The sequence below is a fragment of the Diabrotica virgifera genome, chromosome 3 (assembly GCF_917563875.1).
Source record: "Diabrotica virgifera virgifera chromosome 3, PGI_DIABVI_V3a".
In the NCBI taxonomy this organism is placed as follows: domain Eukaryota; kingdom Metazoa; phylum Arthropoda; class Insecta; order Coleoptera; family Chrysomelidae; genus Diabrotica; species Diabrotica virgifera.
The window spans coordinates 119,835,763-119,862,783 of NC_065445.1; the positions used below are offsets into that span (position 1 = coordinate 119,835,763).

At 34.6% G+C, this 27,021-nt stretch overlaps 1 protein-coding gene across 4 annotated transcripts in view; it reads right to left on the reverse strand.

The window, feature by feature from the left end:
- The window catches only part of LOC126881275 (extracellular sulfatase SULF-1 homolog), a 505,200-nt gene that overhangs the window by 105,251 nt on the left and 372,928 nt on the right, over nucleotides 1-27,021 (reverse strand). The window contains exon 1 of one of the 4 annotated variants that reach the window (XM_050645462.1): nucleotides 22,857-22,922. The exons of 2 other annotated variants lie outside the window; for them this stretch is intronic. The gene's annotated coding sequence lies outside the window, so the exon portion shown is untranslated. Of the gene's footprint in view, nucleotides 1-22,856; nucleotides 22,923-27,021 lie in introns of those variants that run through there. One more of the 4 variants, XM_050645463.1, reaches the window with a different exon arrangement.

A 27,021-nucleotide genomic window follows, 5' to 3' on the forward strand; every position in this document is an offset into this window, starting at 1 on the left:
CTTTTTATAGGCTTCCATCAACAGATATTAAACAATTTTTAGGGGATTTGGGTGAATATTTTGGAACAATACAAAAACAAAATATTGAAATATTTGCAGGTGATATTAATATTGATTTAAAAAAAAAGAGATGAAGTTTATACAAACAGTTATTTGAATATATTAAATTCTAATGGTTTTGTTTCCTATATAAACAAGCCAACGAGAGTAACAATAAATACAAAATCAATCATTGATCATATATTTATAAAAACACAAGCTAATCTAAAACAGCAAATTACTATTGATCCGTTCGTTTTTCACACTGACATGACTGATCACTTCACTCCAGCCGTTTTGGTAAATAATCAAACTAAAAAAAACCCTACACCTGAATCTCCAGTCATAATTAAAAACCTTAATATCGGAAAACTACAACAGCTTCTAAAAAATGAACATTGGAATGATATTTATATAAACAAAATAGATTCTCAAGTTGCATATGATACATTTATAAATAACTTAAATAATTACATACAAACCTCTACGGAGGTAAAAAGTATGAATAAAAAAATATCAAAAATAAAACCCTGGATAACGGTGGGGCTGGTATCGTCAATCAAACGACGAGATTTTCTTAAAAACAAATTATTAAAACAATTTTCACCAGCACTTAATGCTGAATATAAAAATTATAGAAACAAACTTAATAGTCTACTTAAAAAAACCAAGAATGACTTTTATCAAAATAAAATTCATGAAGCTGGTGGAAACACAAAAAAAATGTGGAATATTATAAATGATATCTCTGGTCGGAATCAAAAATCTAAAAACATTGAACACATATCAATTGTTAATGACAATATAACTGTAAGTAATAACAAAGAAAAAGCAGATATGTTTAATAATTTCTTTTCTAATATTGGTGCTGATATGGCAAATAGAATACCGGTGACAAGTATACCTGATAATTTTATTGCTAATGATAAGGTTGAATCTAGCTTATTCTTAAAACCAGTAACTAAAAATGAAGTAACAATACTAATATCAAAGTTAAAAAATAACTGTGCTCCTGGACCAGATAAATTGTATGCTAAAACAATAAAAAATATCCATGATCTAATCTCACAGCCTTTAACTCATATTATAAATTTGTGTTTTCAAAGTGGTAAAATACCACTACAATGGAAAGAATCTACAGTCACCCCCATTTTTAAATCCGAAAATTCGAGTAAACTAAACAACTATAGGCCCATTTCTTTAATAAATAATTTTGCTAAAATATTTGAAATGGCCCTAAAAGAAAGGTTGCTTGAATTTTTTCATATAAATAAGGTTATTTCAGATAAGCAATTTGGTTTTGTAAAAAAATCAAGTACAGAAAGGGCTGTAGTTGACCTACTGGAGAAAGTGATAGGAGCTGTGGATGAATCATTGAAATGCGTAGTGGTTTTCCTTGATTTAGCTAAGGCGTTTGACACGGTCTCTCATAAAATTCTCTTAGATAAACTAAGTAATTATGGGGTTAGGGGAATTGCACTAAATCTAATAGCAGATTATTTGTCGGAAAGAGCTCAACGAGTAAAAATTGGCCCAGAATTGAGTTCTGAAACTACAATAAAATTCGGAGTACCACAAGGAACAGTATTAGGACCACTTTTATTTAATATTTATCTGAACAATATCACAAGAATTAATAGTTTCAACGGCCACATTGTTTGTTATGCCGATGACACAGCAATATTATTTATGGGGAAAACATGGGAGGAGGTTAAAACCAGCTCTGAAATGAACCTAAAACAGCTAAACTTATAGCTAAAATTTAACAAACTGACATTAAATATTAATAAAACAAAATATATCGCCTTTAGCCCAACAATTGTTGACCCACCTACAAATTTTCATATAAAATTGCATAACGCAAAATGTCAAGGACAAAATTGTGACTGTTCTTCAATAGAAAAAGTTTTCTCTATAAAGTATTTAGGTGTCTTCATAGATCAACATTTACGTTGGTCAGACCATATCACTCATGTCAGTAAACGAATAAGGGCTCTAATGCATACATTTTATATCTTAAGAGATATTCTACCCAGGAAAAAATTAATCATGGTTTATAACTCGCTTGCAGAATCAGTCTTAAGATATTGTATTGTAGCATGGGGTGGCGCGTTTAACAAAACTCTTAACATTTTAGAAACAGTTCAAAATACTCTATTAAAAATAATTTTTAAAAAAAGAAAACTGCATCCAACAAAAAAATTATATGATGAATCCGAGATATTTAGTGTTAAATCTCTCTACATCTACAACTGTGTTTTAAATGTTTATATAAACTCAAAAAAATTTAAATTTCAAAGCAACCGATTAACTCGATCAGTAACAAATATGGATATTAGTATTCAGCAGTTCAAAAAATCAGTAACACAAAGATCCCTAATGTTTGGACCTAAATTTTATAACATAATTCCTATACATATCAAACAAGAACCTAAATTATTTAAATTTAAAAAATACATAAAAACCTATCTAAAAACCCACTTACAATTATTTTTGGACGCAATGTCTTAATGTATGAACGACAGCATAATCAGAGTAGAATTTGGGTGTATATTGGTATTATAATTAACAAAGTATTCAGCAGCTAGAGAGGTTTACCGTCCGTCTTGTTCTGTTGCATTATCTCTTCGATAGTTAGGTATGTTACTTCTAAGTTCCAACCTTAATACTACTTTTATGTACAATTGATACAGTTTCGATTGACATAGTACAGTGCAAAACAGGCAACTCTTGCCTAGGCATGGTGCTGAGTCAGTCGATACTAATAATAATATAAGATCTAAATGTAAAATGTTGTACACACATATTTTTGAATAAAATTTGAAATCTGAATTTGAATATATTTCAGTCCGTTCAGAGAGCACCATAAACATCCTAATAGTCCAGAAAGCTACTGCGCATCCGCTAGGAAAAATATTCTAATTCAGATTTTTTGCACAATCTTACTCAAAAAGGACTCCTTTTAACAAATTTGCATGTTGCCAGGACCAAAAGGTGGTCAAAAATTTTTTAAACGTTTTTTTTTGTTTTTTTCTTAAAATTATTTTTTTTGCATGGAAAAAAGTTTTTTTAGGTTTTTTGGATCATTCCAAACAGAAAAGGTCTTTAGTAACTTTTCTCTAGAAATGATAGTTTTTGACATATAAGCGATTAAAAATTGAAAAATTGCGAAATCGGTTATTTTTAACCCTCAAAAACTATGTGAATAACTGAAAATTTGAATGTTGCCAAGGTAGACAGATATTCTTTAAACATCGATTGATGAAATCCCGAAGAGTTTTTTGCAATACAATATTCAAAACTCCTATTTTTTTTAATTGCTAATCAAGCGTGCTCGACACTATTTTCCACCGACAGTATGGTGCAAATGAAAGGAATAAATTCGTTATTTCGTAAACCAGCGACTTTAAGGAAAAATCCCGAAACAGGTCGATTTTTATTTTTAAGTTATGATATTGTGACATATATGGTATACTAGTGACGTCATCTGTCTGGGCGTGATGACGTAATCGATGATTTTTTTAAATGAGAATATTGATCGTGTGGTAGCTCATTTGAAAGGTTCTTCAATTCTCTATTCAGTAATGTAAACATTTACATAATTATTTATACAGGGTGTCCTTCTACTTCTTTTTTTGTCAAATAATTTAATTTAATAAAAATTTTTTGGACACCCTGTATAAATAATTCTGTAAATGTTTATATTACTGAATAGAGAATTGAAGAACCTTTCAAATGAGCTAGCACACGACCCCTATTCTCATTTAAAAAAATCATCGATTACGTCATCACGTCCAGATGGATGACGTCACTAGTATATCATATATGCCACAATATCATAACTTAAAAATAAAAATCGAACTGTTTCGGGATTTTTCCTTAAAGTCGCCGGTTTACGAAATAACGAATTTATTCCTTTCATTTGCACCATACTGTCGGTGCAAAATAGTGTCGCGCACGCTTGATTAGCAATTAAAAAACAAAGAAGTTTTGAATATTGTATTGCAAAAAACTCTTAGGGATTTCATCAATCGATGTTTAAAGAATATCTACCTACCTTGGTAACATTCAAATTTACAGGTTTTCACATAGTTTTTGAGGACTAAAAATGGCCGATTTCGCAATTTTTCAATTTTTATTCGCTTATATGTCAAAAACTATCATTTTTAGAGAAAAGTCACTAAAGACCTTTTCTGTTTGGAATGATCCAAAAAACCTAAAAAAAACTTTTTTCCATGCAAAAAAAATAATTTTAGGAAAAAAACAAAAAAAAAAAAACGTTTAAAAAATTTTTGACCACCTTTTGGTCCTGGCAACATGCAAATTTGTTAAAAGGAGTCCTTTTTGAGTAAGATTGTGCAAAAAATACGAATTAGAATATTTTCCCTACCGGATGCGCAGTGGCTTTCTGGACTATAACTAGTTTCATTCTTATTATAAATCATCACAGAGTGTATATATGGATAGCTCTGAACAAACTGAAATAAACCCAGCCTAGTAGTATCGAATCACGACAAAATAACAAGATATGGATGCAGTAGCGAAATCTGTCTAAAATAATTGAAAGTTTTATTTCTGAAGAAAATAAAACTTTAATAAGACCCAGGTACCCACGTAATAAAATCCGACTTGACGGAATAAAAAGTAAAATATGGTCCCAACATGAAATGTCCGTTAAAAGGGGAAACCGAGCCACGTAATGATTGCACAAAGCCAATTTTAACCCAGAATTATAAATATCCTTAATTCGTTACTTTAACTATTTAGGTATTTTGTTTACACAACATTATCTATTATTAATAAATATTTATCTCTCAACTTTTGAATATTAGCCGGGCTCTTTTAGCAAAAGATTTTGTTTAACCGAATGATATCTCACACTCAGCAGAAACGATGTTTAGTCTTATGATGTGGTATTTAGATTCCTACTAACTAATAAGGAAAAAAAATTATTGAATGGGTATCTTTAAGCGTAGGTATGCTAACCTTATTATATTTTTTATCAGCCTTATTACATTTTTTATCAGGGTGATATATCTTTAAAAACTTTCGATACGATATTACTGTCGGTTTTGCAACGCAAGGAGATTATTATTTTATGATTAGAGGACGATTCTCAAAAACTGGACAATTAATTTCAGAGCGAAGAAGTCGTCTGCTGGGAAAGGATGTACAAAATAATTTTACGTTGTAATTATGACCTCCGTGTACGTGTCAAATGTGTCAAGTGTTTTTTAATGGATATTTTGATTCTATATGTATATTCATGGTATTGTTCGTAATGCGCATAAGGCCAATTTTCCAAATTTTTGTTACATAGGTATTTTTTGCGTCTCAGAGTCTCTAAGCATATACCCGAACTAATATACTCCCTAAAACGACACTTAGTCCTAACTGTAAGACGTAAGAGTCTCACAGGTTTAGTCTGGTTCTTGCTCAAATCGTGGTCAGTCTTGGTCTTGGTTTTGATAAAATTGGTCTTGCGAAAACGCAAGAACAAGACCAATACCGATTTTGGGCAACACTAATGTTGCGATGTACTTAATCCAAAGTGAAGTCTTTTTGAAGACTACAAAAACATATGGTACTGATCCAATAGATCTGTACAAGCAGGTACAGAGTTTCAGGAATAAATTAAAGACGTACAATAAACAGTATGATCCACATATTTATAACATATGTTCCAAAAAAAAAAAATTATTTTTACTACGTGCCAATGCTACTAAAGTTGTATACTATTCAAAATTACATGTTCGATAATGATAATATTTATTTATATGAAAAAATATTTATTGCAAATTTTAAAGACCTTATCTACATTATAAAAATTATGTTTGTGATAAGTTTGCAGAAATATGGGACATACAATTTTAAGACTGACGCCATTATTGTATTTTTAATCCTATTTTGATGTTTAAAGTATTATTACTAAATAATACATTTTTCTATGGATGCTATGCAATGTGCAACTTCTCTCACTACTTACATGCATTCAAAACGAACAATTTCTCAGGCAGTGAGAAAAGTCGGCCATTGCAGTGAGAAATATTTTCTCTCACGGGTTCACCGCCGGTTTACATACATAGGATCGCCATTTCCATGGTAACATGCACAATAAAAACACAATTATTTTTGTCAAATAAAATGTGTTCAAACTTATCAAAACTTATCAAAAATTACCTTTTAAGACTACTCAACTGTGAATTATAATTTTAAATAAATAAAGTATATAAATATTAAGAATATTAAATACCTATGTGTATATATGTATTTTATTTCAATTAAGGCATATAATATACCTAAAAGCACCTAAATTATTTAATTTTGAAATTTGAACTCTTGACAAAAACGCATCCATAGAAAAAGTACAGTGTACAACACGAGAGAAAATGACATATTTCTCTCTCGCTTGATTTGCGGCACTCGTCTCGTGCCTCGGCTCGTGCCAACAAACTTCTGCGCTCGTGAGAAATATATCTTTTCTCTCTCTTGTTGTACAATATACTATTTTCTAATCTCATACTATAATATTATATCAATTATGATGTCACTACCTGTATGAACTTCATATCATAATGAACTTCATTATGATACAGATTTTCATTAAGATACAGACTTTTAACCAATAGAATCGCGATATGGCATTCGCGTTCGCGATAAAGGTGGCACACGCGCTGTGACCAATGGCGAGTCAAATACATACGCTTTGACAGTTCTCAATATGTAAACAAACTGTCAAACTGACAAACTACTTAATTTATTTGCGTAACAAAATTAATATATTCGAATATATTTTTGTGAATGATCATAGAAAAAATCGTGTATACAACTGGCATTTAATTATCATTATGAAGCTCGTACTCTATACGAAACTCGCTGCTAGGCGGTTCGTTTCGTAACCCTCATACTCGCTTCATAATGACCATCATTAAATGCTCGTTGCATAATATACTATTAAGATTCTCTTTATCCATTAAATAAGCCCCCCGTAAGGTTAAAGCTTAAAATTCAAAAGTCGATACTTTGGAGTATACGTAAAACAGGCTTTTAATTCCTACAAAAACCAGAATAGCTAAATCAATCACGGAATAAAATCCGACTTGACGGAATAAAAAGTAAAATATGGTCCCAACATGAAATGTCCATTAAAACGGGAAACCGAGCCACGTAATGATTGCACAAAGCCAATTGCACACTCACACAAATTAGTGGAATAAGCATTCATTCAGTGAAAAAGGTAAATTAAAAAGACAGACATTTCAGTCCTTTATTCTTTTTAAATACACTGCTCGACCTAATATTTGTAACTTTATAATTTATTGTATAATAGTTGTTCTATTATAATATCTGCACAAACGTCATGATTCGTTTGCAAACAAGTTCAATCAAAACATTCTACATCGATATTGTAGGTAATGTAACTGGTATGTACTGTCAATGTAATAATTAGGAAATAGCTAATATAATCCGATCAACTTAGACATCAAAATGCTTGGCAAATAACAAAAATTGCCGGAGAGCCAAATTTTGGTGGAGAGCTAGGGTATACCATAACAAATAAAGTTTAAAAAGTCCCCATCGATCCCATGTGTGCGTCAAAAGTTATTCGGCGTCAAAGGTCAAAATTTGAGATTTTTTGGATTTTTTTCAAAAACGGTAAGTTTTATCAAAAAAAAAACCTGAAATCAAAGTTGTAGATCTTAACATTCTCTACAAAAATTGTCTTTACAATTTTTTTTTAAGAGTTACCATTCCTGAGATATCGCGATTTTAAAAGTTACTTTATACATTAGATGCACATATAAGAAACGTATATACATATGTGGCCCTTAAGACAAGTATAAATGCCTATTGGTATCTCTTTTATATAGTATATTATACTATTCTGAAAATATTTCTTCAAAAGGTAATCAGTCCCAAACTGAATTTCCTCTATCCACGTGGCCTTGAAGAACATTTGGCTATACCATTGTTTAAAAAAGAACAGATTGTCTATTATAGGCAATGGCTACAGTATTGTCCGTAGGTCTGGTTCATAATATTATCTGTTTCTTTTAGTGCTAAAGGTTCAGTTCAAGTGGATATAAGTACTTATTACAAGCGTCTACCATTTAGTACCGTTACCGTTATTTGTACAATTTTATAGTTTTAACAATGTCTCCCCTTATCACTTTTCGATGCAGCTGGAATGCGTAAAACAACAAAGTCAGCAATTTATGATTGCTTTGAATCAGTCAATACTGAGGTTGATCGTAGAAACGCTACTTACGTTATTGATGGAGGGTACCTACTACATCACGTTGTGTGGGATCGAGAAGAAACCTTTAGCGTTATTTTTGATAAATATGTTCAGTATCTACGCAGACATTACGGGCTTACAGTGACAGTGGTATTTGACGGCTACAATGACTAGACAAAGAATATTAAAGCTGCAGAACAACGTCGTCGAACTACAAAAACATCATCGGGTTCCGAGATTATCTTTGATGAAAATATAACAGTTCCAGCGAATCAACAACAATTTTTCGCAAACATTAATAATAAATCTCGTTTCATTTCCATGTTAACTGACAAATTAACAGCAGCGAATATTGAAGTGAAACAAGCTAAAAATGACGCAGATGTCCTTATAATTGAGACAGCAATTGAAAAATGTAAGGCAACAAACACAACAATTGTAGTTGGTGAAGATGTTGATTTGTTGGTACTGATTACTGCAAGGACTCCAGTAGATAAAGTTATTTATTTTCTGAAGCCTGGAAGGGCTCAACAGCGAACAGAGATATATTTTTCGAATAGTTTATCGGCTTATCCCAAATGCCAAAAGTACATTTTATTTTTACATGCGATAACCGGCTGCGACACTACGTCCGCAATGTACAGAAGGGGCAAAACGTAAGTACTTAAATTATTCGAAAAAAAAGATTTGACTGACTGCTGTAAAGTTTTTACAGAACTTGTTTTACACCGCAAACAATAATTACGGAAGGAATTCGCTTTCTTCTTGCGGTTTATGGAGCTCAAAAAAAATTATTTGTCTTGATAAATACCGATACTTAACTTTTGTAAAAAATACGCGAAACAAGAAACAAGTACAACTATCATGTCTTCCTCCAACATCAGCATCTGCTTTTCAACATTTGTATCGAGCATATTATCAAGTTCAAACATGGCTAGGCAATGAACTGAATCCAGAAGACTGGGGTTGGAAATTAATAGATAATACTCTGGAACCGATTAAAACCATACTCCTACCTGCTCCAGAAAAACTCCTTAACACTATTTTTTGCAATTGCAAAAAAGGTTGTAGTGCCAAATGTGGATGTAAAAAAGTCGGGTTGCTGTGTTCTCTAGTGTGTACCAACTGCCAAGGTCAGTCTTGCTCAAATGTCCAGTTTAGTACAACAGAGGAAGATTCCTGTGATTTTAATGAAGAGACCAATGACTCAGTCACATTTGAACAATTTTTGAACATCCAGCAAGAGGAAGAGGAAGAAGATGAAATCAAAGAAGACTTGACTGTTGAAGTAGACTTTCAAGAATATGAATCTGATTAAAACATCTAAAGAAATCAAAACAATAGTTAACCTAATAATCAATAGCAATATCAATAATCAATATCAATAATAAGGTAATATCTAGAACTTGACCGGTATTGTTTCCTTAAATTATCCTAAAATTGTCAAAACAGTTAGTGGAGTAGGCCTACAGGGGAAACCACGGTAAAAAAAAAACGCGCTGAGTACACTACTTCACAGGTGGTGTGGAAACGTGTGCATATCATGTATAATGTGACACTTTGAATCGCGATATCTCAGGAATGGCAACTCTTAGGAAAAAAATAGTAAGGACTATTTTTGTAGACAATTTTAAGATCTACAACTTTGGTTTAAGGTTTTTTTTGATAAAATTTACCGTTTTCGAAAAAAATCCAAAAAATCTCAAATTTTGACCTTTGACCCCGAATAACTTTTGACGCACACATGGGATCGATGGGGACTTTTTAAACTTTATTTGTTATGGTATACCCTAGCTCTCCACCAAAATTTGGCTCTCCGGCAATTTTTGTTATTTGAAATGTCTATATAGACCGGGTTAATATCGGTGGACGTATTTTATAAAGTTATATTGTACATTTATATTAAACTATGCTATGAAACAATATAACTTTATAGAATAAACACAATATAAGTTATAAATTCCAATAAACACAACAAATGCGCTAATGTCACTGTCACTGAAAATTATAAACGTCCAAATTCGTAGTATAGGGCTTTTCATTCACAGTCATTTGTTTCGAGCTTCTGTCTTGTGTCGTAACTATAATCCGTGTATATACAGATTATACAACATAAAATATGACGGAAGCTCGAAACAAATGACAATCGACGAAAAGCCCTATACAAGGTAAACTCGGTTCGCTCAACTGATATTCATTTTGACAGATTCAGAGTAAGAAACATATAACACAAAAATTCCTACCTCGCACTTCGCATTATTAACAGCGAAATGAGACCATGAGGGCCAGAGTGGCCTAACTGATTTTAACATTACTTTACATAATCGAAGAAAACGATCAGAATCTATCAATGTCTGATTGTTTTAGTAGTTTTATATTGACCAAGAATCATTATTGGTCAACATACAATTACTAAAAGAATTGGATATTGATAGCTTCTGATCATTTTCTTTGATTATGTAAAGTAATGTTAAAATCAGTTAGGCCACTCTAGCTCTCATTAATCTTCCATTAAGAAAGAAGAATTATTGGAAATAGTAGGAATGTGTATTAATCTCATACAATTTTGTGGAATTTATTTATTTCATTAAAAAACCTTTCAAATAAGCTCTCATAAATGTTTTTTGCATAAGAACTAACTGACTTATGACGAAAATAAAACCGCTCTCTGCTTTTTTCTTTTTGAAATGTAAAAATTAAACCTTCGTCATTACAGTCCTAATAGAAATGAATAAAGTCTAGGCGTCAAATAGAGGTCACCGTGTCCTTTTCAATTCTGATGGACAAACTCAACGGTTTCTTCTGAATTTTTGGCTGCTGATTACAATTTTCGAAGGTGGATTTCGATCCTAGTGGTCAAAAAATTGTTATAAACCATTTAATTGTTTATAAGGCAATAAACTAAAGGCTTATAAGGCTCATAAATTAAAAGAGATAAAAAAAATATTTCAAATAAAATTTGTTCCTTAATAAAATACGAAGAAAAAAACGTTAACTAAACTTAAATCTAACAATCAGAACTCCAGATATTGTAAAATTAGTGCACAATGCAAATTGCAAAATAGGGGTGTAAAGCTAGTTCGCGTCCGTAGTAGAACACTACACGTGCACCCTGGGTCACGCTAAATGAACTAGCACAAAAGGCGCCAGACAATCTTGAATCTCCTGGCAATTCAAATATCACAGAAAATCTTTCCAGGAATGACACTTGTAAATGGACCTTATCAGGACCACTTGACCAAAGAACTCGGACCAAGCATACGAGTTTGCCATTTTAACATAGAAGGCATAAGCAGGGCAAAATGTCAAATCCTGCACAGACTTTTAAAAGACAACGAAGTTGACCTAGTAGCACTTCAGGAAACGCACACAGAAAACGAAGGTCAACTAAGCTCAAGAGGAAAAATCCCCGGCTATGATCTTTTGGGCGCTACCTACGATAGAGCTTACGGAGTGGCAACATATGTCCGTTCAAACATAGAAAATGCAGCATTAATCGCCACTTCTACCGAGAACAACATCCACGAGGTAACTGTGAAAATAGGCAATGTCATAATAGCTAACATATACAAACCTCCTGCTATTACCTGGCCTGCATAGGCGCCCATACACACGGGCAGGGGGGGGCCGTGGCCCCCCCCCTAGCTTTTCGGGAAAGAAAAAAATTAAATTTATATTACATAAACGTATTTTTGTCAAAACAATATTGGATAATTTTGAGAGATAAATTGGAAACAACATATTTATTGATAAAAAAAATTCACATATTCACACATTTCGGGAAAAAAAATTAAATTTATATTACATAAACGTATTTTTGTCAAAACAATATTGGATAATTTTGAGAGATAAATTGGAAACAACATATTTATTAATAAAAAAAATTCACATATTGGGTAGTTATTAATAGTTTAACAGAAAATCTTTGTGTCTGCGACAGTGGTCTGTATGGAATGTGCATAATACACATTTCCCACAATCACGGTACGCTACTAACGAAAACATTGAAAGAGATTAGAGGCGTGGGAAACATATACACTGTAATTGACACCCAAAATTACAAATTAAATGAATCATTTATAATACTGCAAAAAAACCATATCAGCAAGAAATCCGATCTCTGATCGATAATCACTAATGAGCCATTTGTCTTTAACAACTGGTATAAAATAGTAATTATTTTTTAAATTTTGAAAAAATTCATACTGAAAAATAATTTTTTAAATTTATTGAGCATAGTCAAATTTTAGTTTGCAAAAGTATTTTTTTAGTAAGTAGATTATTTTTAAAGTGTTCATTATGATGAACAGAACAATTTTATTTAAATGAAAAACAGGCGATCTTTCATGATGAATGAGTGTTATATACAGGGTGTCCCAAAAGTAGCGGAAAGGCCGAATAATTCGCGAAATGAACATCGGATCGAAAAACTGAAAAATACATGTTCAATAATTTTCAAAAATCTATGCGATGACACTAAACAAGTCCACCACTTCAACCCCTGGGTGTGGAGTGGGGGGTAACTTTAAAATCTTAAATAGAACCCCTAATTTTTGTTGCAGATTTGGATTTTCCTTGTAAAAATAAGCAAATTTTATTCGAGCCATTTTGCGAATTGTGGATAGATAGCGCTATAATCGGAAAAAACGGTATATCGTGATACCACAGCAAAATTATAGAAACGGTCTAATATCTCGAGAAATATACTTCCAAATAAAAACTAAAAAACACGTGTTTAATATTTTTCAAAAATCTATAGAATGACACCAAACAGGATTTTTCATTCCATACTCCGGAGGTGGGGTGAAAGTTAACTTTAAAATCTTAAATAGGAACCCCCGTTTTTTCTTGCAGATTGAGTTTCCTCCTCAAAAAATAAGTAACATTTATTCGAACTTTTTTAGAATTGTTGACTTGACGGATGGCGCTATATTCGGAAAATGCGATTTATTTGCGCCACCTATCAACAATTCTAAAAATGTTTGGAATATGTGTGCCTTATTTTTCATAAGGATTCTATATCTGCAAAAATAAAGGATCCTTTTTAAGATTTTAAAGTAAAAACTTGGTTCGACACATACTTATGGTTAGTCTGCTCGCCAAAGTTGAAGGGAAGGCTTTGCAAGCATTGTATTCTTTTCAAACGGGTTTTAAAGAGAGGCCCAACTTTTGTGGTACTTATGACATTTCCATTTAAAAACTTGGTCTAGTGTTTAAATGTATGCATAATTCCTCACAACAGGGTTCAAACTAGGTTTTTTAGGTGGTTTAAACTACAGTAGACTCCCTCTATAACGAGAACTGAAATGGTGAATTAATTATCTCGTTATAAGCGGATCTCGTTATATCAAACAATAATAATAATGAAATTTTTTTATGCCTCTTACGTAGTTTATTATGTGTCGATGGTCAACCTGAACAGTGAACAATGAGACTTCGCCGCCATAGATTGTAAATTTCCTATAGTATTCAATATCGGTCGAAAAACAGGCAGATGTTTATTACAGGTGGCCGAGTTTATTATAGCACTGGCCTCGATAATAAGACAGACGTTGGGCATTTCTATGTACAGGTAGTTAAGGCATTTATTTATTTATGACCATTACAACGCTAAAAACAGGTAAAGACAAGTATTCTTCGATTTAAATTTTCCTCGTTATAACCAAATATGCCTCGTTATAGAGCGTTATAGTTCAATAGGATGGGGGACATGAAAGGAGCCTCCACGTAGATTGTGATCACTTGTGAATACAATCGGGCGTCCCCTGGAAACAAGTAATGTCGGCTAATCCTTTCAACACCGGTGCACCAACAACACAGATTCAATCAAAATCAAAACGGTCTTTATCAAGGCCATTTTTGATGACGACCTCAATTAATATTGAAGGACTATCAGCAGATAAAGAAGACCTATTGTCTAATATGTGCAGAGAACATGGTGTCGATGTTCTACTGGTTCAAGAAACCCATAGAGGTACTGCAAGCCGCAGACCAAGGATTCGGGGTATGAAGCTCATACTGGAGAGACCACACGACCAATATGGTAGCGCAGTCTTCGTCAGACCAGATATCGACGTAGCATCCACATCTCTAACAGATCAAAATGACATCGAGATCCTCACAGTGGAGATAAACTCCTGTACAGTAACGTCAATGTACAAACCACCAAACGCTGACTTTGCTTTTGAGGAACCGAATAACTTTCAATCACAGCAAATCAAATTCGTACTGGGTGACTTCAACTGTCACAGTGTCGCGTGGGGTTACAACGAAACAGATTCCAATGGCGAAGAACTAGAAAAATGGGCTGAAAGCATGAACCTAAAACTTATTCACGATCCAAAGCAGCCTGCGTCGTTCAACAGCGGAAGATGGCGCAGAGGTTACAACCCAGACAATATATTTGTCAGCGACAGAATTGGAGACCAGGTGACAAAAATCGTTGGAAGCGCTCTCCCAAAGACACAGCACAGACCAATAATTTGTCTTTCCAACGCGGCAATCAGATACGAAATTGTTCCTTTCAAGAGAAGGTTCAACTTTACTAAAGCAAAATGGGAAAAATTCTCTGAAACATTGGATCAAGAAGTTTCCCAGCTAGAACCTTGCCCTGATTCATACGATAAATTTGTAGAAATCGTAAAGCAAGTATCACGGAAATTTATCCCTAGAGGTTGTCGAACTGAGTACATAGCGGGGCTCAATGAAGAATCTAAACCCCTACTTAAAAGATACGAACAGCTATATGAAGAAGACCCTTTCTCGGAAGCGACAATACAGGCTGGGGAGGAAATGTTACATGCGATATCCGCCAACAGAACGGAAAGGTGGTGCAAGCTGGTCACGAGTCTGGACATGAAACAAAACAGCAGACGTGCCTGGAAGCTGATTCGGAATCTTGGCAACGATCCCGCTGCTCCGGCAGTCAACATGACAGAAGTCACACCCGATCAGATAGCCCATCATCTTCTAATGAACGGTAAGACGACATCAAGAAAGAACAAGGTGAGAGCTCAACGGAATATCGACGAAGAAAGAGATGTTCTAGGTACCTCTTTTTGTCTAGAGGAGATGAGAGGCGCGATCCATCAAATGAAAGATAATAAAGCGGCTGGCCTGGACGACATACGAACAGAGCAAATAAAGAACTTTGGACTAAAAACCGTAGAGTGGCTCGTAAAAATGATGAATTGCTGCATCCGTACATTACAAATCCCCAAAATCTGGAGAAAAGCTAGAGTGGTAGCCCTCTTAAAACCAGGGAAGGATCCGGCGGATACAAAGAGTTTTAGACCTGTATCTCTCTTGTGCCACCTTTTCAAGGCCTTTGAAAGAATGATACTGAACCGGATCGCAGAATATGTGGAGACTAAAATTATTCCAGAACAAGCAGGATTCAGACCCGGAAAGTGCTGCTGCAGTCAAATTCTTAATCTCACCCAACATATTGAAGATGGTTTTGAACGGAAGGAAATAACAGGAGTAGCGTTCATAGACCTAACTGCCGCCTATGATACAGTTAACCATCAACGGCTACTCGCAAAACTCTACGAAACTACAAAGGACTTCCGACTAACAAGGTTAGTGAAATGTCTCCTCCAGAATAGACGCTTCTACGTAACGCTCCAGTCCAAGAACAGTCGGTGGAGGGACCAAAAAAATGGGCTACCACAGGGAAGTGTCCTCGCGCCGTTTCTATACAACATATACACCAACGACCAACCCATACACCAACAAACAAGGCAATTTATTTACGCTGATGATACAGCGGTGGCAGCTCAGGGAAGAACCTTCAATGAAGTCGAAGTGAAGCTGACAGATGCCCTGGGAGACTTAGCTCTATACTATGATAAAAACCATCTGAAACCCAATCCCACAAAAACCCAGGTATGTGCTTTCCACCTGAGAAACAAGCATGCCCGAAGGTCGCTGGAGGTGGAATGGCGTGGTCAGATGCTGGAACACAACAAGACGCCAAAATACCTTGGCGTCCGTCTGGATAGAACTCTGTCTTACCGATACCACTGTCAAGATGTTAAGAAGAAAGTAAGTGCCAGAAATAATATCATCCGCAAGCTAACTAATACAAAATGGGGAGCACAACCACACACTCTCCGCACTTCTGCCTTGGCATTATGTTTTTCGGCCGCGGAGTTTGGAGCACCAGTATGGGCAAACTCTGCTCACGCAAAGAACGTCGACGTGGCTCTAAATGAAACGGTCCGTATAATATCGGGTTGCCTGAAACCGACACCTATCGAAGAGGTATACCCCATTGCTGGAATTGCTCCACCACCAATCAGGAGAAAGGTCACGTCAGAGGTAGAACGGAAAAAGCAGGAGACGGACCGAAGACACCCCTTATATGACCACCAAACTCAGCCAAGCAGACTAAGATCTCGGAAAAGCTTCCTGAAAACATCAAGATCCATCCCCGAAGCGCCAGAGACGCGCCGAATACACCTATGGCAAGCGTCAACTACTGCGACACATTTTCCTCCCTCGGAGGAAATGGCTGCTGGACACAATTTACCGTATCCGACTTGGAAAGCGCTAAACAGACTAAGAACCGGCGTTTCACGTTGTGCTAGTAACCTGAAAAAATGGGGATACCAGGAGGACGATACCTGCGACTGTGGCGCGGTTCAGACCAGCCGGCATCTACTATCATGCACAGAGATGAGAGAGACCTGCACAGAACAAGACTTAATTATAGCAAATGACAGGGCCATCTATGTGGCCAACCATTGGAAATACAGAATTTAAAGTTGTTGGTGTTCCGGACACGGAAAGTAAGTAAGTAAGTTCAATAGGGATTTCATGGGACACCTAATGTACCTCGTTATAAGCGAAACCTCGTTATATCCGTGTTCGTTATAGAGAGAGTCTACTGTATATATTGTCATCCGAAATATACAAAATGTAATGTGCAACATCTTCACGTTTGGCCCCCCCCTAAAAATTTTTATATGGGCGCCCTTGCTGGCCTGTCCAAGTTCTTAATCCCTATGAACACCCAGCCATATACGTAGGGGATTTCAACAGCCACCATGAGATGTGGAAATACTCAGACACTGACAGAAATGGCACGTCCCTTGTGGAATGGGCAGAGGAACATGGTGCCCACCTTCTATTCGACGTCAAAGATAGAGGCACTTTCAGATCTGCGGCCTGGATGAGAGAATATAACCCTGATCTCTGTATTGTTACCATTGACAACAAAGGCCAACCGCTAGCAGCATCACGAAGGGTTATGCCTGACTTTCCACATAGTCAACATCGCCCCGTCCTAATCAAGATCGGTATCAGCATTCCGATTATAAGATCGTTCCCACGCCCCAGATGGAACTTCAAGAAAGCTAACTGGTCTGCTTTCACCAGTAACCTTGACAAATGCCTAGGATGGATTCCACCAAAGAGCCAGAACTACGGGAGACTAACAGGAGCAATACTCACCTCAGCAAAAGCGACAATCCCTAGAGGATACCGCAAAGAATGTATCCCTGGTTGGACAGAACAGAGCGAAAAACTGTATGAAGAATATTGCGAAGATGGAAAGCAGGAGATTGCAGACGAACTACTCCACAGCATTGATGCTGCCAGGCGTGAAAAATGGACCCAGACAGTAGGTAGAAAACCTAGACTTTCAGAAGTCAAGTCGACAAGCCTGGTCCCTACTACGGAAACTCGGAAGTAGCAACCCACCCGCTCGCCAAACCAACCTAGTAACTCCAGACCAAATAGCTACGCACATAGTGTCAACCTCTAGGGCACCTCAAAACCGTTTACATACAATTAAAGTAAAAAAAGACCTCAAAACCATAAAATCTAGTCTTGCACACTCAACAGAATATTCCAACCCATTTACGCATGAAGAAATATCGCAAGCCCTAAATGAAATGAAAACAGGAAAAGCGCCGGGTTTCGACGCCATTCACGCTGAGTTCCTCAAACATAGCGACAGATTCACTAGGCAATGGCTCGCAAAATTCTTTTCTGACATCCTTCAAACGGGAAACGTCCCCCACCAACTCAAAAATGCAAAAATCGTCGCCATTTTAAAACCAGGGAAAAGTAATAATTCACCGAAAAACTACCGCCCCATCGCACTCTTGTGCGATGGCGTTGTAATGGCAAGACTGTTGTATAATAGAATCAGCAAAACCATATTCCAACACTTACCAGTGGAACAGGCAGGATTTCGGCCAAACCGCAGCTGCACAGACCAGGTACTCGCCCTGACCAATTATGTGGAATCAAACTTTCAAAAGCAATTAAAAACAACCGCTGTCTTCATCGATCTATCTGCTGCTTACGACACTGTGTGGCGACAAGGGGCAATATATAAATTAATGCGAATAATCCCATGCAGAAAGACCACTGAGGTTATTAACGCCATGCTATCCAACAGATGTTTTAAAGTTATATTGGGAGACAAGACTAGTACCCAAAGAAAACTGAATAATGGACTTCCAGAAGGATCCGTGCTGGCTCCCATGCTTTTCAGCCTCTACAAAGCAGACATGCCAGAAACCACATCAAAAAAGTTTGGATACGCAGACGACTGGACGCTTGCCGCAAGTCATAAAGAATTCGAGGTCACTGAACGCATTCTAACAAACGATTTAAATGCCCCAGGGAATTATTTCTGCAAATGGAGATTGCAACCCAATCCAACTAAGACAGAAGTGTCCTGCTTCCATTTGAACAACAAGATGGCCAACTATCAACCTCAAATCCATTTTGAGGACAGACTCCTTAACTATAATAAACACCCAAAATACTTATGTGTTACACTTGACAGAACGCTAAACTTCAAAGAGCATCTTACTAAGACTGCTGCAAAACTCCGAACTCGTAACAACATCCTGCAAAAGCTCTGCGGCACTACATGGGGCTCCTCAGCACCCACACTTAGATCGACAGCATTAGGACTGGTATACCCCGTAGCGGAATACTGTGCACCAGTATGGATAAACAGTCCACATACTCACCGTGTTGATGTCCAACTCAACCAAGCCATGCGAACTATATCGGGCACAATCAAGGCCACGCCCACTTACTGGTTACCAGCTTTGAGTCATATAGCTCCACCACCCATCCGCCGGGAACATGCCCTTGTCAGAGAATTTACAAAAATCAATACTGATCCTGAGCTCCGCTCCCATGTCGGAACTTCCGCCAGAGACATAAATAGGCTCCGTTCAAGACACCCGCCTCTAAAAACAGCAAAAAGGCTAGTAGATCAAAACTTTAATGTAACTGAACGGTGGAGAGAACAATGGGAGAATAACGCTGCACCAGCTAACTGGAACATGCCATGTATTACAAGCAAACCTGAGGGCTTCAACCAACCGAGACGAATTTGGACCACACTCAATAGAATAAGGACGAACTGTGGCAGATGTTCCCACTCACTTTTCAGATGGGGAAAAATACAATCACCAAATTGCGACTGCGGCGCCAAAAGGCAAACAGTAAAACACATGGTAGAGGAACGCCCGATTAGATCCTATAACGGCAACCCTTCGGATTTCCTGGTTGCTACAGAAGAGTCAATCGAATATATTTATAATCTAGATGTTTGTTTGTAGAATATTTTTGTATTTACTGTTGTTTGTAATTTATATATGTGTATATATATGAACCTGTGATGTAGCCATACGCTAAATAAAATAAATAAATTGCAAAATAAGGATTTTTCGAAGTTTTATCGATCGTAACTCGGCTTCTACGCATGCAAATGAGCCTTAGAAGATCTCATTTTATAGCTTAATTAATAGGCTTCCAAACAAAGTTTGTTAAATTACTTTATCTTCATTTGTTTTAAAGTTACACCCGTTTGAAATTATATAATTTTCCCAAAAAAAATTGTACCATAATTGGTTTATAAGGGTTTCAAGCAAATTTGACCTATAAACATTTATACTTCAATTAACAATAATGATAGAACAACTCAAAATGAACAATTTGAGCTTATGAAAATGGTATTAAGTTTATTTTTGGCCAAGATATCGGCTTTAATGGCGCGCTATGAAGCGCAAGATCGGCTCACAGTCAAGTAAGTATTTTTCGACGCTTTATCGATAATTATATTATATTAATTTATATTATATATAATATATAATTAATATATAATTATATATAATTAATATATAGTATATTAATTTATAAATGTTTATTGCTCAAATTGACTAAAAAACCTTATAAACAAATTAATGAACAAATTTTTTAAGAAAATTATAACTTCAAACGAGTGATTTAAAACAAATGACGATAAAGTAATTTAACAAACTTTGTTTGGAAGCCTATTAATTTATCTTTAAAATGAGACCTTGAAAAGCTCATTTAACGCGTAGATGCCGAGTTACGATCGATAAAGCGTCGAAAAATACCTACTTACTTGATTGTGAGCCGATCTTGCGCCTCATAGCGCGCCATTAAAATATCGATATCTTGGCCAAAAATAAACTTACGAACATTTTTATAGCTCAAATTTGCTTGAAACCCTTATAAACAAATGAATGTACAATTTGTTAAGAAAATTATAAATTCAAACGGGTATAACTTTAAAAGAAATAAAGATAAAGTAATTTAACAAACTTTGTTTGGAAGCCTATTAATTAAGCTTTAAAATGAGACCTTCTAAGGCTCATTTGCAGGCATAGAACCCGAGTTACGATCGATAAAGCTTCTAAAAATACTTATTTTGCAATTTGCATTGTGCACTAATTTTACAATGTCTTGAGTTCTGATTGTTGGATTTAAGTTTAGTAAACGTTTTTTCTTGGTTTTTTATTTAGGAACAAATTTCAGAGCCTTATAAACAATTAAATTGTTTATAACAATTTTTTGACCACTCGGATCGAAATACAACCTCGAAATTCGTAATCAGCAGGCAAAAATCCATAAGAAACCGTTGAGTTTGTCCATCAGAATTGAAAAGGACACGGTAACCCCTCTGCCGCCTAGACTAATAGCTCCCCACTTGAAATTAACTTTATTTAGGTATAATTCACACGATTCATGCGATTTGACCGGTTTGTAATGCTTAGTTTAGAAAAAATAGTTGATTAAATCGAAATTGACATTTTTATACTTTTTAAAGAAGTGCATTTTTCTTAAATAAATCTAAAAGTATTCGTAATATGAAAAAATGTTTCAAATATTAATTATTGTAGGATTTCTTTTACTGACAATTTTGATTTTTTTTTTGTTTTTATATCATGAATACTTTTAGGTATATTTAAGAATAATACACTATTTTTTTCAATTATAAAAATGTCATTTTTGATTTAATCAACAATTTTTTCTAAACTAAGAATTCCAAACCGGTCAAATCACATGGATCGTATCAATTATATCTAAATAAAGATAATTTCAAGTGGTAAGCTATCCATTTCTATTAGGATTGCATTGACGAGCGTTCAATTGTTACATTTCAAAAAGAAAAAACCCGAGGGCGACTTTATTTTCGTTACAAGTCATCAGTCAGTTCTTATGCAAAAAACTTTTGTCAGAGCTTATTTGAAAAGTTTTTTAATGAACTTTAAAAGATATAAGGTAAGTTTTCCCAAAAAATTGCACTACATTCGAGTTATTTAAGATTGAAGGTTCTCCATTTCGAGGTTCTTCGAAAATAACCATCCTTTAAAGAGCAATAACTCTAACTAACTAATAAATTTTTTAAGTTATTCATGAAAAACGGTTATAAAACGTGAGTTCTTTTATATGAAAAATGTATAGTTTCAATCGCTAATAACTTGGAAAGTATCAATTCTGCAAAAAAAATTTAGAGAACAAAATTTACTTAGAATTGGTCATTTTATCGATTTCCATAGTTATTTTGATTAAAAAAATGTTCATCCCCTAGATAGATAGGGTTATTTTCACAACCAGGGCAAAACCCCGAGTCGGCATATGGTAGATTTTGAAGAATAGGGTCAACCGAGCTTAAACCCAAATTTTCATTAAAATCGGTGTTGACTCTCAAAATTCCACGGTTTTGCAGTTTTTTACCGTTGCCTGATGAAGTGGTCTATTATGTCTGTGAGCCTTGAAAATCGTCATCTTTCGTTCTTTTTTCAGTTTTAAATTGTTTATAACTCAAAACGATCAACTTAAGAGAAAAATTACAAAAGACTTTTTTTATTTAGAATGATCCAAAAAATTTGAAGTAATATCTGCCCGGGTCGAATTTTTTTTACTTAATAAAAAATATTCTTTTTAACTACTAATAATTAATAATAGTCATATCAGGAGAAAATTAGATCGGGCACCCCTTGTTTTTTTTTGTCAGCATACTAAATTACAGATCCAATAATTTTTATCCATTAAATAGCTCGGTATATACCGATAGACCTTATATCGTATATTAGACTATTACAAAAATAATCCATTCTTTTTTCATTTAATATTCTCCACATAATCCACCTTACCACCTTCATACGGTTTGTAACAGGCAGGGGCGTAAATAATTAATGGTGGTATGTACTTACAGCAGACTGCATTTGTTAAACATAATAAAGGATTCATTGGCAAAGTGTGCCTCTGATACAAGACAGATGCCAAAACTTACAAGAAAACAAACCTCGTTGTAGTTTAAACAAAGTCCAGAGAGCTTCATAAACGCAGATGCACTTGAAACTACTAAATCAACAAATTTAAGTGACGATTAAACAGCTAAACACGATGATAAGCAGCTTGTTTGCGTTCAACAAACAAATAAACAATAATAGTTAATAAGTAAACTCACAGCCGCTTACAGCAATAAACACAAAAGCCGTTTAGATGTAATTTCCCATGAATCAATGTCAATAGCGTTCATACCAAATAAAAACAAACTGAGTTGTTTCTGCCGGAGGTGTAAGTCCATTGCAAATAATACAAGTATGTATGTATAACGAAATTTCGTAATTTAGATGATCATCGTTTTGTTAATGAGTCAGGATAACACACCAGGTGTGTCTGGTGATACCGTTGGAACCGATTTTTAACTTATCTATTGAGAAATGGTATGTTTTCGTCAACAGCAAGGTATTCTCCTTCAAGATATAAACACAAATTTTTATTCATGAAATGAAAGAGCTTTAACGTATATTCAGACTGTTGCTCAAGTATCGCTCGGGTATAAAATTTTATGCTAAAGATACTGAATCAAGAATCTCATCGTTGATCAGATAAATAATATTATTAAAATAAAGTTTTTGAATCTACGCGACTCTACCAAGATCTGTCATATTCCGATCCAACAATTCCCTGAATTAAAAAATATATACCAGAAGGTGCCAAAAATATGCATGTAATAATATCAATGGATAAAACAACGTGCTGCAGAGGAACTTATAGGGAAGTTTATTATGTGGTAGGGAGAGTATAATAGCCTCCCTTACTACTCAAATGTCAACCTGATCTTCATAATATGATGCTTTCCATTAGATAACTAACGAGGCTCTGCCGACCGAGCAAGCAAGCAAGCATAGTGATTTAACTATGCTTGCTTGCTTGCTCGGTCGGCAGAGCCTCGTTAGTGACTATCGGAACAAGTAGTCTCCACATTTGCCAGCAAACCGTTTGAGGTGGAAGAATTGGCAAGTGGTAGAGATTATGTTGTCCTGAGAATGAGAAATTCATCTCAAAGGCGAAGGATCCAACTAACAAAAGATTAACTGCATCAAGATACAGCAGGCCAGTAGAGATAGTATCTATTAAAGTAGAGGCCAGGCCAGTAGAGAAAAACAAAGTACAACGTACTCGTTACTTATAGCCCGCTCAAAGAACAATCTGACCCCAAAAAAAATAAAGAAAGGATGAAAATTTGGGAATAGGTAGTTGAAATTGTCTATTATTTATATAAGAAAAAGTTAACAATTCTACATCCCCTCCATTTTTCAAAAATAGAGGGGAATAACCCCCCTCGAAGGTGAAAAATATACATTCAAAATAAGTCCGGAATTTGATAAAATGACTAATTCTAAGCAACTTTTGTTCTATAGAGTTTTTTCCGTAAGTCAATACTTTTCGAGTTATTTGCAAGTGAATATGTTCATTTTTAACAGAAAAAAACATGTTTTTGGATGGTTTTTCGTAGATAACTCAAAAAGTAAGTATTTCAGCGAAAAAATATTCTTAGCAAAAATATAGCTTATAAAAAAATGAAAAAAATGGTGTATGCTTGAGGTCTGTAGACCCAGTAGAAGAAGAGTTGTAGCTAATGAAAAGTACGTTCTTCTTTATAAAATTCCAAATCGAATATTTCAATGTGAAATAACCCAAAAATGGAGCACTTTTCGTGGAAATTCATTTCAACTTTTTTAAAGTGTTTAATAAAAAAAGGATTATTTTTGTTTTAAAAAAAATTGTAACATTAAAAGTAAGTGAGTTACGCTCAAAATATTGTTGGCCCCTTTTATTTTTTGGTAAAAAAATCGCGAAAATCCCCCCTAATTAGCATCACAAATAAATTTTATCATTACCACTTCACAAGTTACTTTGCTTATGTATTATTTATATGATCTGTAAGTTTCATCAGTTCAAAGTGTTTATTTTTGAAAAAGCTGTAGTTAAAATGGCTTGAACGAGTAACTAATCACGAGTTTAGGCAAATTTTGAACAGCCATAGCATAATCAATTTTAGTATAACAAGAAAACGAAAAAGGAAAAATGTTCAGAAAAGCAAAACGTACATTTTATTACTCTTTAAGATTTTTGGTATTACTAATATTTTTAAGTTAATTACATGAACAATTCCATTTTTTTCAAAATTAAAAAAAAATGTTTTATTTTAAACCCAATTTTTTTCAAAACTGAGCAATTTGAACCAATGAAACTTATAGATAATTTAAACAATACATAAGTAAAGTAACTTGTGAAGCGGTTACGATTAATTTTATTTGGGAAGCTAATTAGGGGGTGATTTTCGCGATTTTTGTACCAAAAAATAAAAGGGACCAACAATATTTTGAGCGTAACTCACTTATTTTTAATGTTAAAAAATTTTTTAAAAAACAAAAATAAACCTTGTTTTAAACACTTTAAAAAAAGTTGTAATGAATTTTCCCCGAAAAGTGCTGTTTTTTGGTTATTTCACATTGAAATATTCGATTTGGAATTTGACGAAGAAGAACCTACTTTTCATTAGCTACAACTCTGCTTATACTGGGTCTGCAGATCTCACGCGTACACCATTTTTTTCAATTTTTTATAAGCTATATTTTTACTAAGAATATTTTTTTCGATAGAGTACTTGCTTTTTGCATTATCTGCGAAAAACCGTCCATAAACATATTTTTTTTTAAATGAACATATTCACTCGCAAGTAACTCGAAAAATATTGACTTAGTGAAAAAACTCTATAGAACAAAAGTTGCTTAGAATTAGTCATTTTATCCAATTCCAGGCCTATTTTGAACGTATATTTTTTCACACACGAAAAAATATTTTTCACCCCCTATTTCCCAATTTTTGTAAAATGGAGGGGATGTAGAATTGTAAACGTTTTCTTATATAATAATAGACAATTTCAACTACCTATTTCCAAATTTTCATCCTTCCTTTATTTTTTTGGAGGTTTCCGTAAAATTTTGTGTTCCCTGATCGGGCTATTACGAATACCGAAAGTAACGATTACTATACAGAGAGGCAAATCGTTACTTTGATTACTTTGATTACTCTGATTACTTCGTTACTTCGTACCAGTCGTATCAGAGCGAGTAAGGACTATTGTATCTGCTTTGATTACTTCGTACCAATCGTATCAGAGCTAGACCATCAGATCGGTGAAGGTCGTTGTCGTTGTTATATCGGAATACCTATACAAAATACCTACTTACTGAGAAATACGATTCTCGATATGATTACCGGTACTCAAATACAAAAATAACAGAAGTAATCATAGTAATCAAATCATTTTCATCCCTTAAACAGATCGGTGAAGGTCGTTGTTATATCGGAATACCTATACAAAATACCTACCTACTGAGAAATACGATTCTCGATATGATTACCAGTACACAAATAATCAAAGTAACAAAAGTAATCACAGTAATCAAAGCATTTCTATCCCTTAAACAGATCGGTGAAGGTCGTTGTTATGTCGGAATACCTATACAAAATACCTACCTACTGATAAATACGATTCTCGATATGATTACCGGTACTCAAATACAAAAGTAACAAAAGTAATCATAGTAATCAAAGTAACGAATACTGTAAATGATTACTTTATACAAAAGTAACGAATTGTAACGAATACTCGAAAGTAACTACAGTAAAACCTGTGTTAACGGCCACCTGTCAAAACGGGCCACCTGAACTAGCCCGCCAGTTTCAAAGTTCCCCAAACCAAAATTTGTGGACTACAAAACCTGGTATTAGCGGCCACCTTTTTATACCGGCCAATAGTTCTGTCATTTTTAGTGACCGTTATTGACAGGTTTTACTGTATAATCAACATCACTACAGGCCAGGCGTGCTGCATAAAAGACCCTTGTCGATATCCTCAGTACAGCTTTCCATGAGAGGCAAGTTGAAACAACTAATAGAAGATTTAGAAACAGTAAAACATCTGCAAAAATATAATGGAGTGCTGACACAGCAACTAAGTACAATCTGTTTAAGTATGCCTAATTTAAATTTAAATTTAAAAGAATAAAAGGTCCTACCACTCAGAAGAAACCTAGTAAAGTAATATATTGCTAAGAAGCCCCGTTATAGTAGATATGTATTCAAACAAAATAATTTTC